We start from the raw sequence: 15,038 nt of genomic DNA, 5'->3' as shown, positions 1-15,038 counted from the left end.
CAAAAGTGCACCATGACTTTACGGGCACACTGTATTCTTGTAATGTCCCTCTTATACCTTGTAGTAGTTCTCATTCTGAAGTCTATTTTGTCTGTTATTAATATAGCCACTCCAACTTTCTTTTTGTGTTTTTTTTCTTTTCCCAATTCCCATTTATATCAATATATTGATTTTCGAGAGAGAGGAAGGGAGACAGAGAGAGAGACACATCAATTTGTTGTTCCACTTATGCATTCACCAGTTGATTCTTATATGTGCCCTGACTGGGGATCAAACCTGCAACCTTGGTGTATCAGGACAATGTTCTAACCAACTGAGCAATGTGGCAGGGTCTTTTGTTTCATGTTTTAATGGTATATAATTTCCCATAATTTTACTTTTTTGAAATCAATAGAATTTTTAAAGAGAGGTTTTAGATTTACAGAAAATCTGAGCAGGACTTACAGTGTTTTCCTGGTTACCTCTTTCTCCCTTCACACACACACACACACAAACAAACAATTTCTCCTATTAACATCTAGTATTAGTGAGATAAAATTTGTTGCAATTCATGAACAAATATTAGTATATTATTATCAACTAATGTCCTCAGTTTACAATGGGTTTCATTCTTTGTCTTGCACAGTTCTATGGGTTTTGACAAATATAACATTTAGCCACCATTACTTTACCATACTCAATAGTTTCACAGCCTTAAAAATGCCCTGCGCTCCATGTATTTATTATTTCTCCTCACTCCTTGAACTCTTGGCCACCAATGCTCTTTTTACTATTTCCATGGTTTAGGCCTTCCCAAAATGTCATGTGGTTGGCATCATACATTATTTAGCCTTTCAGATTGGCTTTTTTCACTTAGCAATAAATATGTTAGATCCTGCCATGTATTTTTTTCTTTTTAGAATACAAATAAAAGTTTATTGTAGAAAATTAAAGTCTTCACATTTCACAATTCACTGGTAGGCTAAAGAAAGAATAGGTAATTTTTGAAAACCTACACAAAAATTCTTTCACTTTCTCCTACCAACAACTATTAAAATGGCCTGATCAAATGTTATGAAAACAAATGCTATGAATAACATCAAGTCCTCTAAAGACAACTTTCCCAATTGTTATTTCTTGGCATAGGTGATCTTCATGGAATGGCATGATGTGACCTTAAATTCTTGTAAAGCTCCCTGGCAGCTCCAACCTGTCCATTTTCAAATTCAACAAGTGCAATGTCACACCTCCCAGGTACCAAACATACTTCCTTGAAAACAGGGAACTGATTAAATAGAATGGATAACATCATCTTATTAATCTATTCTCGTAAATTATTATGGAATAAAATATAGTTTGGAGGATAATCAGGAACCTGAGGATTTGATGCATTTCCTTGGTTATTAGCTGTATTGGATGCTCCCTGATTAGGCTTTTTATCAACAGCCATTGCTGTCTGTTCCATAGTTTGGGCTTTTTCTTCTCTTTGTCAGCAAAGGTGCCACACATTTTAGATATTATATTTGAATCTGTTTTTGCATACTGGATTCACATTGGTTTACCATAAAATGGAAATACTTGCCTGACCTATGGTGGCACAGTGGATAAAGTGTCAACTTGGAATGCTGAGTTGCTGGTTTGGAACTCAGGGCTTGCCTGGTCAAGGCACATATGAGAAGCAACTACTATGAGTTGATGCTTCTCATCCCCCCCCACCTTTCTTTATATATTGTCTCTCTAAAATCTTTTAAAAAATAAAATGGAAATCCTTGTAACCATTTCAAAGCATTCATAGATGAATCCAGTTCATTAAATAGAGCAAAGGCTTGCTCCCTCATTTTCATGGTCTTTAAAGTCACAATATAGACCACATGGCACAACAGGGCATCTTTTCATATGTTTACCTGCCTTTTGTATATCTTTGATGAAGTGTCTGTTCAGATACTTTGCCCATTTTTAAATTGAGTTGTTTGTTATATTACACTAGGGAACAAAATTTTTGTTGCATCCACAAAAACACTTGTTCTTACCTAATTCAAGTGTGCTGATCTCAAATCTGACATTAGGTTTTCTCTATATGCTACATTTTTTCTTTTTGCAATTCAAGATTTTAGGTTTTCATCTTATTGTAAAATTTTCAACATTTAGTTTAATATAATGAAGTAGAATGTCTTCTTGGGAATCATCTTTGTGAAAATATAATAATTTATATAATGCAGTAAATACACTAATACACTAACAGATATGATTGCATCAATCACTTCTTGGCCTTTTGGCTAAGATCAAGTGCAGATATGATTGCATCAGAATTTGTCTACAAGTTCAAAATAGAACATATTAAAACACTTATTTGAATCATAAAATTTGTACAAAAACTTAAATTCTTTTCAGGCAAAAAATTGCGTTTGTAGCTCTTGTGTTTGTGTACTTGTTGAGGACAATCTTGTTTGATGCTCCAGCAGTAGCCTGCTTATCACTGACAGCTCCAAGATTTTTGGGAAACTTATCAAGGTGACTATTCAGGAAGTGAATCTTAATGCTCATGTTACATCCAATGTCGTGGAAAGCCAACAGCATCCTTTGAACCAGAAGTTCATAGTTTTCTGCTTTTTTTGTTGTCAAGGAAGTTCTTTGTACCTGCCACAAAAGACTGCCATGCTGTTTTCTCCTCCTTATTCATCTTCCTGGCTAATTCTTTGTCACATATGAGGGTTCAAATTTGAGGTCCATCGAATACAGCTGCTTTTATCTCCTCAAAAGACAAGGCAGGAAAAGCAGAAATAATATGTTGAAAGCATTCACTTTCTCTATTCAAAGCCTGATCAAACTGCTTCATTAAGCCAAGTTTGATGAGAAGTGGGTAAAGATGACCCTGTCTCAATTAACTACAGGTTCATTCACAATATTTTGCATCCTTACTTCCAGAGCTTCATGTTTCAGCCACTCCTTCTGTGTCCAGTGTTTCTCCTGAACTCAGCTGTCACAAAAACACAGAAAGCAAGGATACTTCATGAAACCTCTCTGTTTTCCTAGCAGGAAAGTTACCATTTTAAGATCTACACAAATGATCCAGTTATGCTCCTCATACTTCATAAAGTCAAGGACAATTTTTATGTCATTATAATCTTCTTGCAGATGAGTTGAATAACCAATTGGAACTGCTGCATAAACATTACCAAACATTACTGCTTGGCATCAGAAGACTCTTCAGATTCTACAATCATTTCCTCATGCTTCTTATCAAAATACACTCAATCACCATGTTCACTTTCTTCATCCTTAGAAAAAATAAAACCATTGAAAACTGGAACCGGGAGTGTCTCAGAGTGTGGGATAGGTCGTATTGCTGAAGGAATATTAGGATATGTGATCATATGCTGTTTTTTCTTGCTGATGCCCTTTGTATGGATCAGACAGAAATAACAGTCACTGCTGTGGTCCTTAGGTTCACGCCAAACCATGGGAATACCAAAAGGCATTCTTTTGTCCAGTCATGAAGCATTTCCTCACAATTATGACACACAGTATGAGGAGCCCAAGTCTTGTCTTGATTGCCAAGGGGAACTTGAAAATAGGCAATATATGCACGTGTCACAAATGATGAAATATTGCGACTTTGATGTTGAAGTGTGTAACAGCCACATATATAACAGAAGGTGTCAGGCCTATTCTTATATTTACACCTACTTGAAGAAGCCATGATCCAATCTTTTTTATTTATTTGTTTATTTATTTATTTATTTATTTTGCATTTTTTCTGAAGCTGGAAACAGGGAGAGACAGTCAGACAGACTCCCGCATGTGCCCGACCGGGATCCACCCGGCACGCCCACCATGGGGCGACGCTCTGCCCATCCTGGGCGTCGCCATGTTGTGACCAAAGCCACTCTAGCGCCTGAGGCAGAGGCCACAGAGCCATCCCCAGCGCCCGGGCCATCTTTGCTCCAATGGAGCCTTGGCTGCGGGAGGGGAAGAGAGAGACAGAGAGGAAGGCGCGGCGGAGGGGTGGAGAAGCAAGTGGGCGCTTCTCCTTTGTGCCCTGGCCGGGAATCGAACCCGGGTCCTCCGCACGCTAGGCCGACGCTCTACCGCTGAGCCAACCGGCCAGGGCCGATCCAATCTTAAAACAAAATAAGAGGGTGTTTTTATCAGGTAATAATTTTTTACATTTAGAAACAACTACAATTATATAAAAGTGATGTTTGTTAACATTAATTGGCTTGTGGTTATGTTCAATCCAAGAGTTGTTGCCCTTTAACTCCAATTTAAAAACTAATGCATGCCATTAACTGGAACAAAAAGAAATGAAAAGTTCATAAAAACTAGAGCATGCACCAAAAAAACAGATTTCAGATTTGGAATCAGTGATGCAGAAATATATAGAAAAAGTTCTAAAACATCATGCAACATAAAATGAAAAAAAAAATTATTCCGCAGTGTTATTGTTGCACTTTAAGACTTTTTTGTATATTTTAGATAATAGTCTTTTATCAGAAATGTAATTTGCTTCTTCATCCAATTTAACAATCTCTATCTTTTAATTTGTGTTTTTAGATAATTTATATTTAATATAATTATGATATAGTTGGTTTAAAATCTACTATTTTTTTTAAGTTGATCCTATTTGTTCCGTCTGTTCTTTGTTCCTTTTTTTTTCTTTTTCTGCCTGCTTTGGGATTGGCAGTTTTTATTACTCCATTTTATCTTTATTTTTGGCTTATTATTTATATCTGTTTTTTACTTATTTTTATTTTTTTCTTCTTTTTCAAGTGAGAGAAGAGGAAATAAAGAAACAGACCCCCACATGCACCCCTACCGAGATGCACCTGGCAGCCCCTGTCTGGGGCTGATGCTCTGTCCATCTGGGGCCATACTCATGACCAAGCTATTTTAGCACCTAAAATGGAGGCTCCGTGGAGCCATCCTCAGTGTTTGGGATCAATGAACTCGAACCTTTCAGGCCATGGCTGTGGGAGGGGAAAAGATAGACAAGAAAAGAGAGAGACAGAGAGGAGGGGGGAGTGGTAGAGAAGCAGATGATCACTTCTCTGGTGTGCTCTGACCAGGAATTGAACCTGGGACATACACATGCTGAGTTGATACTCTACCACTTAGCAGGCCAGCCAGGGCCTATTTGTATCTCTTTTTAAACAAATTTTAGTGGTTGTCCTACAGGTTTCAGTATACTCCTTTAATTAATCACAATCACTCTTCAAATAAAACTATAGTACTACTTTATATAGTTTAAGAACCTTATAATAATACTCCTGGTTTTATTTCTTTCTGTAGGACCAAGTTTTTATAGGGAAGATCTGTGTCTGATGAAAGATCAGCTTTTATGTATCTGAAAATATATTTCAGACTTTTGGTTTCCAGTCCAGCATGTAATGAGCTTAGAAGTTGTCATTTCATCCTAACAATGAGTAAAAAAATCTGAACAAACAGAAAAATCAACAACTCCTTTTTAGATTCATCAGAGAAATGAGAAAACAGCGCAAAACTCTTCCCCACGAATTGAAGAGACAGGTAGATATAATTACAACTTACTGGAGTAGAAACACACCTATGAAAATGAGTACTTGGATTTAAAAATTTGAACTGCAATTATCAAATTGCTAGAGACTCAGTGTGGACAAACTTGAGAGATAAAAACCCCAGGAGATCCCAGTTTTCAGAATGCTCTGGTCCTGGCTGGTTGACTTATTAGTAGAGCATCAGCCCAGCATGTAGAAGTTCCAGGTTCGATTTGTCAGGGCACACAGGAAAAGCAACCATCTGCTTCTCCACCCCTCCTTCTTCCTCTCCTCTCGCTTTTTCTCTTCCCCTCCCACAACCATGGCTCGAAAGGTTAAGCAAGTTGGCCCCAAGCACTGAGGATGGCTCCATGGCCTCACCTAAGGCACTAAAATAGCTTGGTTGCCAAGCAACAAAGCAATATCCCCAGATAGGCAGAGCATCACCCAGTAGGGGGCTTGCCAGATGGATCCAAGTCAGGGCACATGCAGAAGTCTGTCTCTCTGCCTCCTCACCTCTCACTTAATAAAAATAAAAATAAAGAAGGCTCCCACACTTTCATGAGTTTTACCTTCAGGAATTCTACCAATTTCCACAGTGAGGATCACAGAGAAATCCTATAGTATCCAGCAGGAATAGAGAAAAATAAACCATTTTCAATTAGGCCAGAGAATTCTGTTCTTAACAAGGCCTTCCCTTAGGAGAAACTATTTTATCAGAGCATAGCATGCTGAGGTTATAATAAAAAAGGAAGGGAAATACCCAACTCCAGTACCCTCTAGTCAGCCTCTTCCAATTCTGGGGAAAAAAAACTGAGAAGCTTGGTGAAGTTGATAATCCATGGGCACAGACTCACCAAAAGAGTTGACATCAATCATGAGACTATAAAATGCTTCCATTCTCTTCACACCATACTAATTAATACATTACTAAATACCTACTCACCAGAGCTCCTTTTACTTAATACATTATGTCATTCTTTCAACAGGCATACTAAAGTAAAAAAAACCACAATTTGAATAGACACAACAAGCATCAAAATTAGACTCCAGATATGGCAGAGATGCTGGAATTATCAAATCATAAATTTGAAACAACTATAATTGCCCAGCAGTGCTGGTGCTCAAGTGCCTGAGGAGGTGACGGCAGCATGGGGGCTGGCAGAAAGACCACACCTCTGGAATAGAGAGGCCACACACACTGGCCAAGAGTAGATAAAAGCCAGGCTAGGAGCGCAGCTGATATTTACAATGGCACCTGGGCTTAGCAGAGGCAGTCACAAATTCTGGATTGCCTATAGCTCCAAGAAGGTTGCTAAGGGCCAGTTATAAGCAGTGACCCTCACTGGTCTGCGCCAGGTTTTGGCCAGGGAGGTCCAGGGCTGGTACATCCAGCAGCCAAATACAGAGAGCATCAGCTCAGGACCTTACGACCTTAGTTAGAGTGGTATCTTAAGGAAAGTGTCCTCACATCTGACCCAGCTAAGGCACAGAAAATGCTGACACAAATGGTAGAAAGAGCAGTAACAGCAGACAAGTAGCCCACAATGGATTACAAACAACTGAGGCCAACCCAAGGAGATCTAAAAACAACACTACTGAAAGCTGGAGGCAGACAATGCCAACCCTACACTCCACTAGCTACACAAACAACACATCCAAAGAAGCAGTCTATACAGAGAGAAATGCAATTTAAATAAATCAACAAGAGAAATCCCCAGAAAAAGAACTGAGTGAGATGGAAGTAACCAAATTACTGGATGCAGAGTTTAGAATAATGATTGCTAGGATGCTCAAAGATCTTAGAGCAACAATGGACACAATGAGCACTTAAATAAAGAGATAGCAAACATCAAAAAGGACACTGAAATCATAAAAAAGAATCAGAAATGAAAAACACAGTATCAGAAATGAAGACTACACTGGAAGGAATTAAAAGCAGGCTGGATGAAGCAGAGGATCAAATCAGCAATTTAGAGGACAAGATAACTGAAGGCACGGAAGCAGAGCAGCAAAAAGAAAAGAGGATCAAAAAATCTGAGGAAACTCTAAGAGAGCTCTGTGACAACATGAAGAGAAATAACATCTGCATTATAGGGGTTCCTGAAGGAGAAGAGAAAGAACAAAGGATAGAGAATCTGAATGAAGAAATCATAGCTGAAAACTTCCCTAAATTGATGAAGTTAAATAGTCACACAGGTTCAGGAAGCACAGAGATTCCCATTAAAGAGGAAACCCAAAGAGGCTTACTCTAAGACACATCATAATTAAAATAACAAAATTAAAAGATAAAGAAAGAATACTAAAAGCTACAAGAGAAAAGAAGTCAATTACCTACAGAAGAGCCCCCATAAGGACGATATCTGACTTTTCAGCAGAAAAACTAGAAGGGAATGGCAAGAAATATTTAAAGTAATGCAAAACAAGAGCCTACAACCAAGACTTCTTTATCCAGCAAGGTTATTGTTTAAAATTGAAGGAGAAATAAAAACCTTCCCAGACAAAAAAAAAAAAAAAACTAAAGGAATTCATTACAACTAAACCAATGCTGCAAGAAATATTAAGGGCCTGCTATAAACAGAGCAAAGGAAAGAAAAAAATATAGAAAAAGAGGAATGTAGATTTAAAGAATAAAATGGCAATAAACAACTACATATCAATAACCACCGTAAATGTTAATAGACTAAATGCTCCAATCAAAAGACATAGGGTAGCTGAATGGATAAGAAAACAGGACCCATTCATATGCTGCCTATGAGAGACTCACCTCAGAACAAAAGATACACATAGACTGAGAGTGAAGGGATGGAAAAAAAGAATTCCATGTAAACAGAAAGGGAAATAAAAACTGGAGTAGCAACACTTATATCTGACAAAATAGACTTTAAAACAAAGGTAAGGGATAAAGAAGGTCACTACATACTGATAAAGGGAGCAATCCAACAGGAAGATATAACCAATATAAATATCTATGCGCCTAATATAGGAGCACCTAAATATATATAAAGCAGATTTTGATTGACATAAAGGGCAAGATCAACAGCAATAGTATAATAACAGGGGATTTTAATACCCCACTAACATCACTGGATAGATCCTCAAGAAAGAAAATTAACAAAGAAACAGCAGCCTTAAAGGACACATTAGATCAACTGCATTTAATAGATATTTTCAGAACCTTTCACCCTAAAGCAGCAGAATAGACACTGTTTTCAAGTGCTCATGGTACATTCTCTAGGATAGACCACACGTTAGGACACAAAATGAGTCTCAATAAATTTAAGAAGATTGAAATCATACCAAGCATCTTCTCTGATCACAAGGGCATAAAATTAGAAATTAACTACAATAGAAAAACTGATTAACACTCAAACACTTGGAGACTAAATAGCATGTTATTAAATAACAAATGGCTTAACAAAGAGATCAAGGAAGAAATAAAAAATTTCCTTGAAACAAATAAAAATGAACATACAACAACTCAAAATTTATGAGGCACAGTAAAAGCAGTCCTGAGAGGGAAGTTTATAGCATTACAGGCATACTTTAAGAAGCAAGAAAAAGCTCAAATAAACAGCATGTAAAGCCCAGAGGAAGTAAAAGGAAAAAATAATAATAAAGATCAGAGTGGAAATAAATGACATAGAGGCTAAAAAAAACAATACAGAGGGTCAATAAAACCAGGAGCCGGTTCTTTGAAAAGGTAAACAAGATCGATGAACCTTTAACCAGATTCACCAAGAAAAAAAGAGACAGGGCTTAAATAAATAAAATTAGAAATGAAAGTGGAGAAGTAACAATTGACACAGCAGAAATACAAAGATTGTTAGAAAATACTATGAAGAACTGTATAAAAAATAATTAGACAATCTAGGTGAAAAGGACAAATTCCTTGAAACATATAATCTTTCAATAATCAATCTGTAGGCCCTGGCCGGTTGGCTCAGTGGTAGAGCGTCGGCCTGGCGTGCAGAAGTCCCGGGTTCGATTCCCAGCCAGGGCACACAGGAGAAGCGCCCATGTGCTTCTCCACCTCTCCCCCTCTCCTTCCTCTCTGTCTCTCTCTTCCCCTTCCGCAGCCAAGGCTCCATTGGAGCAAAGATGGCCCAGGCTCTAGAGTGGCTCTGATCGCAACAGAGCAACGCCCCGGAGGGGCAGAGCATCGCCCCCTGGTGGGCAGAGCGTTGCCCCCTGGTGGGCGTGCCGGGTGGATCTCAGTGGGGCGCATGCAGGAGTCTGTCTGACTGTCTCTCCCCGTTTCCAGCTTCAGAAAAATACAAAAAAAAAAAAAATCAATCTGTAAGAACCAGAAAACCTAAACAGACCAATTTCATCAAATGAGATTGAAACAGTTATCAAAAAACTCCTAACAAACAAAAGTCCTGGGCCAGATGGCTTCTCAGGCAAATTTTACCAAATGTTCAAAGAATAACTAACTCCTATCCTTCTCAAGCTATTTCAAACAATTCAAGAGGAGAGAAGACTTCCAAGCTTCTTTTATGAGGCAAGCATAATCCTCATTCCAAAACCAGGCAAAGATAATACAAAGAAAGAAAACTATAGACCAACATCCCTGATGAACTTAGAAGCTAAAATTCTCAACAAAATATTAGCAAACTAAATCCAGCGATACATGAAGAAAATCATACATCATGATCAAGTGGAATTTATTCTGGGGAGGCAAGGCTGGTACAATATTTGCAAATCAATCAATGTGACTTATCACATAAACAAAAGTATAAAAATCACATGATAATATCAATACACACAGAAAAAGCATTTGATAAAATCCAGCACCCATTTATGATTAAAACTCTCAACAAAGTGGGAATACAGAGAACATACCTCAACATGATAAAGGCCATCTATGACAATTCCACAGCCAACATCATACTCAATGGGCAAAAATTAAAAGCAATCCCCTTAAGATCAGGAACAAGGCAGGGATGCCCCCTTTCTTCCTTATTCAACATAGTGCTGGAAATCCTAGCCACAGCAATCAGACAAGAAGAAGAGATAAAAGGCATCCAAATTGGAAAAGAAGTAAAACTTTCATTATTTGCTGATTGATATGATACTGTACATAGAAAACCCTAAAGTGTCAGTCTAGAAACTACTGGACCTGATAAATGAATTCAGCAAGGTGGCAGGATATAAAATTAATATTGAGAACTCAGGGGTATTTTTATACACCAAAAATAAACTGTCTGAAATAGAAATTAAGAAAACAATCCCCTTCATTATTGCAACAAACAAACAAAAAAAGTACCTAGGAGTACATTTAACCAAGGAGGTTAAAGACTTGTACTTGGAAAATTATAAATCAAGGAAAATACAAACAAGTGGAAGCATATACCGTGTTCATGGAAAGGAAGAATAAACATCATTAAAATATCTATACCAATCACTAATCATTAGAGAAATGCAAATTAAAACCACAATGAGATATCACCTCACACCAGCCAGAATGGCACTCATAAACAAAACAACACAGAATAAGTGCTGGTGAGGATGTGAAGAAAAGGGAACCCTCCTGCACTGCTTGTGGGAATGCAGACTGGTGCAGATACTGTGGAAAACAGTATGGAGATTCCTCAAAAAATTAAAAATCAAACTGCCTTTTGACCCTGCCACCCCACTTTTAGGAATATATCCCAAGAACACCATATCACTGTTCCAAAAGGAGAAATGCACCCCCATGTTTATGGCAGCATTGTTCACAGTAGTGAAGATCTGGAAACAGCCCAAGTGTCCGTCAGTGGACGAGTGCATTAAAAAGCCCTGGTACATATACACAATGGAATACTATGGGGCCATGAAAGAAAAGGAAATCTTACCTTTTGTCACAACATGGATGGACCTGGACACTATTACACTAAGTGAAATAAGCCAGGCAGAAAAAGAAAAATATTATATGACCCCACTCATATGAGGAATATAATGAACATTGTCAACTAAGGAATGGAATAGAGAAAGATAAAGAAGTTCAAAGGGACCAGGGGGAAAGGGGAAGAGAAGATGGGATCAGAGAGGGGAAAGGAATTTGTGAAATTATGTATACATAACACAGAGACAAAGAGAGCAGGACAAAGAGAGCAGGACAGCAAATCCTGGAGGGAAGTGGGGAGGGGTGTGGGGGGAGGGGGAAAGGGGGTCTCAAGGGGAACACGGGGTTTTGGGGAGAGGGAGATATATTTGATGGGACACTTGAATCTATGTAAACACAATAAATTAAAATAAAAATTTAATAAAATTTTTAAAAAAAGGAACTTTGCTGGCCACAATGGAGTAGCAAGAAATATTCAAAGTAATAAAATGACCTATAACCAAGATTATTCTACCCAGCAAAGCCATCATTTTAAATTGTAGGACATATAAAAAGCTTCCCAGACAAGAAAAAGATAAAGAAGTTCATCCCCACAAAACCAGTATTATAAAAAACATTAAAAGGTCTTCTTTAAAAAGATTTTTTTAAAAAGATAAAAATTATGACTAATAAGTGGCCATAAAAAAAGAACAAAATCTTATCATTTATGACAGCATGGATGGACATAGAGGGTATTATGGTAAGTGAAATAAGTCAGGCAAAGAAAGATAAGTACCATATAATTTCACTTTAAGTGAAATCTAAAGAACAGTATAAATGAATAAACAAAACAGAAACAGACTTACAGACAACAGACTGATGGTTGGCAGAGGAGAGGGTGTTTGGGAGACTGGGTAAAAAATGTGAAGGGATTGAAAAGTACAGATTAAGCCTGACCTGCAATGGATAAAGCATCAACTTGGAATGCTGAGTTTGCCGGTTTGAAACCCTAGGCTTGCCTGGTCATGGCACATATGAGAAGCAACTACAGGGGATCCTTGGGTTATGACAGTTTCAACTGTCATACAATGTTTTGAGTTTATGATGCTCACTCCCATAAAAACTTTTAAAAATTGAGACGTGAGTGTTTCCGCTCACGCTATTAGCATCATACTTTCGGACTACGTGGGCAAACTAGTTTGGTTGCACATGATGGGAGAACACGCAGTAATGCAGCACATGAATGAGGGAGTTGGTGTCCCGCAGTATGCTTACCTACGCCATTTTGGACTGTTTCAAAACACAAGTGTTCTGTTTGTGTTTCTTTGGCGACTTTTTGGTCTTATCATGGCTCCTAATAGAAAGTCAGTTTTCAGATAGTCATGCTTCAAAGAAGAGGAAAGCTATCACAATAGATGTCACAGAAGCTACTATCACATGGAGAGGAGCTGCCTGCTGAGGACCTCATTCAGCTAGAGAGCAGCTGATTGAAGAGGAAGAAATAGAAACCCCAGAATCCAAGAGATTTACTATCAATGGTCCGGCAAAAGGTTCTTCTATGGTAGAGGGTGGGTTGGCAAAATTTCAGGCTGAGGACCTCAGAAATAACAGATTCAGTAAGTTCTACAGAGTTGGATGCTTTGCAATGCTATGGGCAGATTTTGGAAGAGAAGAAGTCATCAACCTTCCAGACTAGCCTGGAACAATTCTTTAAGAAGGTAGAGAGGCCTGCAAGAGATCCTGTACCCTCTACCATCAGCTGTTTCTCGAGCTGAAACACCTGTAGTACAGGTAGAATCATCTCCAGAATTTCCTGCATGTTCCTTAAGCAATCCTGATTCACCTGACCCAGTATCTCCAGCACCTTCTGCAGGTTCTCCTGCCTCTCCAGCTTCCCTCTCCTGATAGGTCACTCTCTCCCACCCTGCAATGCCCCTTCCAGTGTGCAAGCCAACCACAGGAATAAAGGTAAGACTTTTTTTTTACACTCACTTTTTATCATTTTTTTCTGTTACTACAGTACACTGTACAGTACAGTATATTTATGACCTTTTTCTTTTTCTGTGGCTTAGTTGTGCTTTTATGTTCCAGATTATGATTTTACAACTGTGTTAGGATAGGTAAGTGATTTAGGCCAAGGTGTGTTTTGACGCACACCAAAATTCAGGTTCTTTCACTTTCATAGGAATAAAATTGTGTCATAACCCGAGGAACCCTTGTACTACTATGAGTTGATGCATCCTGCTCTCTGCCCCCTCTTCTCTCTCTCTCTCTCCTCTCTCTAAAATTAATAAACAAAATTTTAAAACTTTTTAAAAAATTACAGATTAATAGTAAAAAATAGTCATGGGGATGTGAAATATAACATAGAGAATATAGTCTATCATATTGTAATACCTACGTATGTTGTCAGTTGGGTACTGGAAATATCAGGGAGAACACAAAAGTATATGACTGTCTAAACATTATGCTGCATACCTAAAGCTAATACAAAATAATATTGAATGTAAACTGTAACTGAATAAAATTAAAATTTAGAAAAACCTCAATTAATGTAATTCATGACATCAACAGACTAAAGAAACAAACTCCAAATACAGTTAACCCTTGAACAATGCAGGGCTCGGGCTGCTGCTCACCTGTGACCACCTCGGTCATGAAAAATCTGCATATAACTTGTTAGCCTCCATTTACACAGGTTTCCAATCACAAACTGAAATACAGTTGATTCTTGAACTATACAGGTCTGAAAGGCAAAGGTCCACTTACAGGCAGTTAAAAACTATCCTCATATAAATGACTTGTGTTGTCCAAGGTTAGACAGTAATTGATTACATCAGTAGTTAAAGAAAGAGCATTTGACAAAATTCAACTTCCTTGATAAGTATCAACATTCATAATACTCTCAGAAAACAAGAAAGAAAAAGAAATATTCACAATCAGACAAAAGTCATCTACATAAAACAATAAGCTTATATCATGTTTAACAGTGAAAATCTTAAATACTTCCACTTAAGACTGAAAATGAGACAAAGAGGTCTTTTCTTACCATTATTATTCACCATTATACTGTAGGTCCTAGCCAGTGTAAAAAAAAAATAACAAAATAAAATAAAAGGAATACAGATTGGAAAGAAAGAAATAGAACTGTCTCTATTTGAAGACATGATTGTTTACATATAAAATTCTAAAGAATTTATAACAAGGATACTAGAATGAAGTAATAGTTAAGTGAGGTCACAGATTAAAAACAACATAAAAATAATTGTGTTTCTATATATTATCAATGAACTGGAAATTAAAATTAAAAAAAGCGTCACTTATAATAGCACAAAATATGAAGTATTTAAGCATAAATGTAACAAAATGTGAATGTGGTGTATACTAAAAATGATTAAAAAAATTAAAATAAAAATACCAAAGCATGATCCCATAGTTGCTGGCTTGAGTCCAAAGGTCACTCACTTGAAGCCCAAAGTTGCTGGCTTGAGCCCAAGGTCACTGGTTTGATTAAGGGGTCACTGGCTCAGTGTGAGCCACCCAGTCAAGTCACATATGAGAAGCAATCAAAAAACAACTAAAGTGACACAACTATAAGTTGATGCTTCTCATTTCTCTCCCTTCCAGTCTGTCTGTCTCTGTATGTGTATGTCTCTGTGACTCTCCCCGTTAAAAAAAGAAAAGAAAGCCTGGCTGGTGGTGGCATAGTGGACTGAGCATTCATTGGTCCAGAATGCTGA

General features: G+C 37.7%; 1 pseudogene; it reads right to left on the bottom strand.

Moving 5' to 3' along the window:
* Window positions 1–1,109: 1,109 nt before the first annotated feature.
* On the bottom strand, window positions 1,110–13,117 carry LOC136335552 (U2 small nuclear ribonucleoprotein B'' pseudogene; annotated as a pseudogene).
* Between the last annotated feature and the right edge of the window lie 1,921 nt (window positions 13,118–15,038).

This window comes from Saccopteryx bilineata, chromosome 4 (genome assembly GCF_036850765.1).
Source record: "Saccopteryx bilineata isolate mSacBil1 chromosome 4, mSacBil1_pri_phased_curated, whole genome shotgun sequence".
Classification (NCBI taxonomy): Eukaryota; Metazoa; Chordata; class Mammalia; order Chiroptera; family Emballonuridae; genus Saccopteryx; species Saccopteryx bilineata.
The sequence above is the reverse complement of the archived record's forward strand: the minus strand, read 5'-3'. Positions and strand labels throughout refer to the sequence as shown.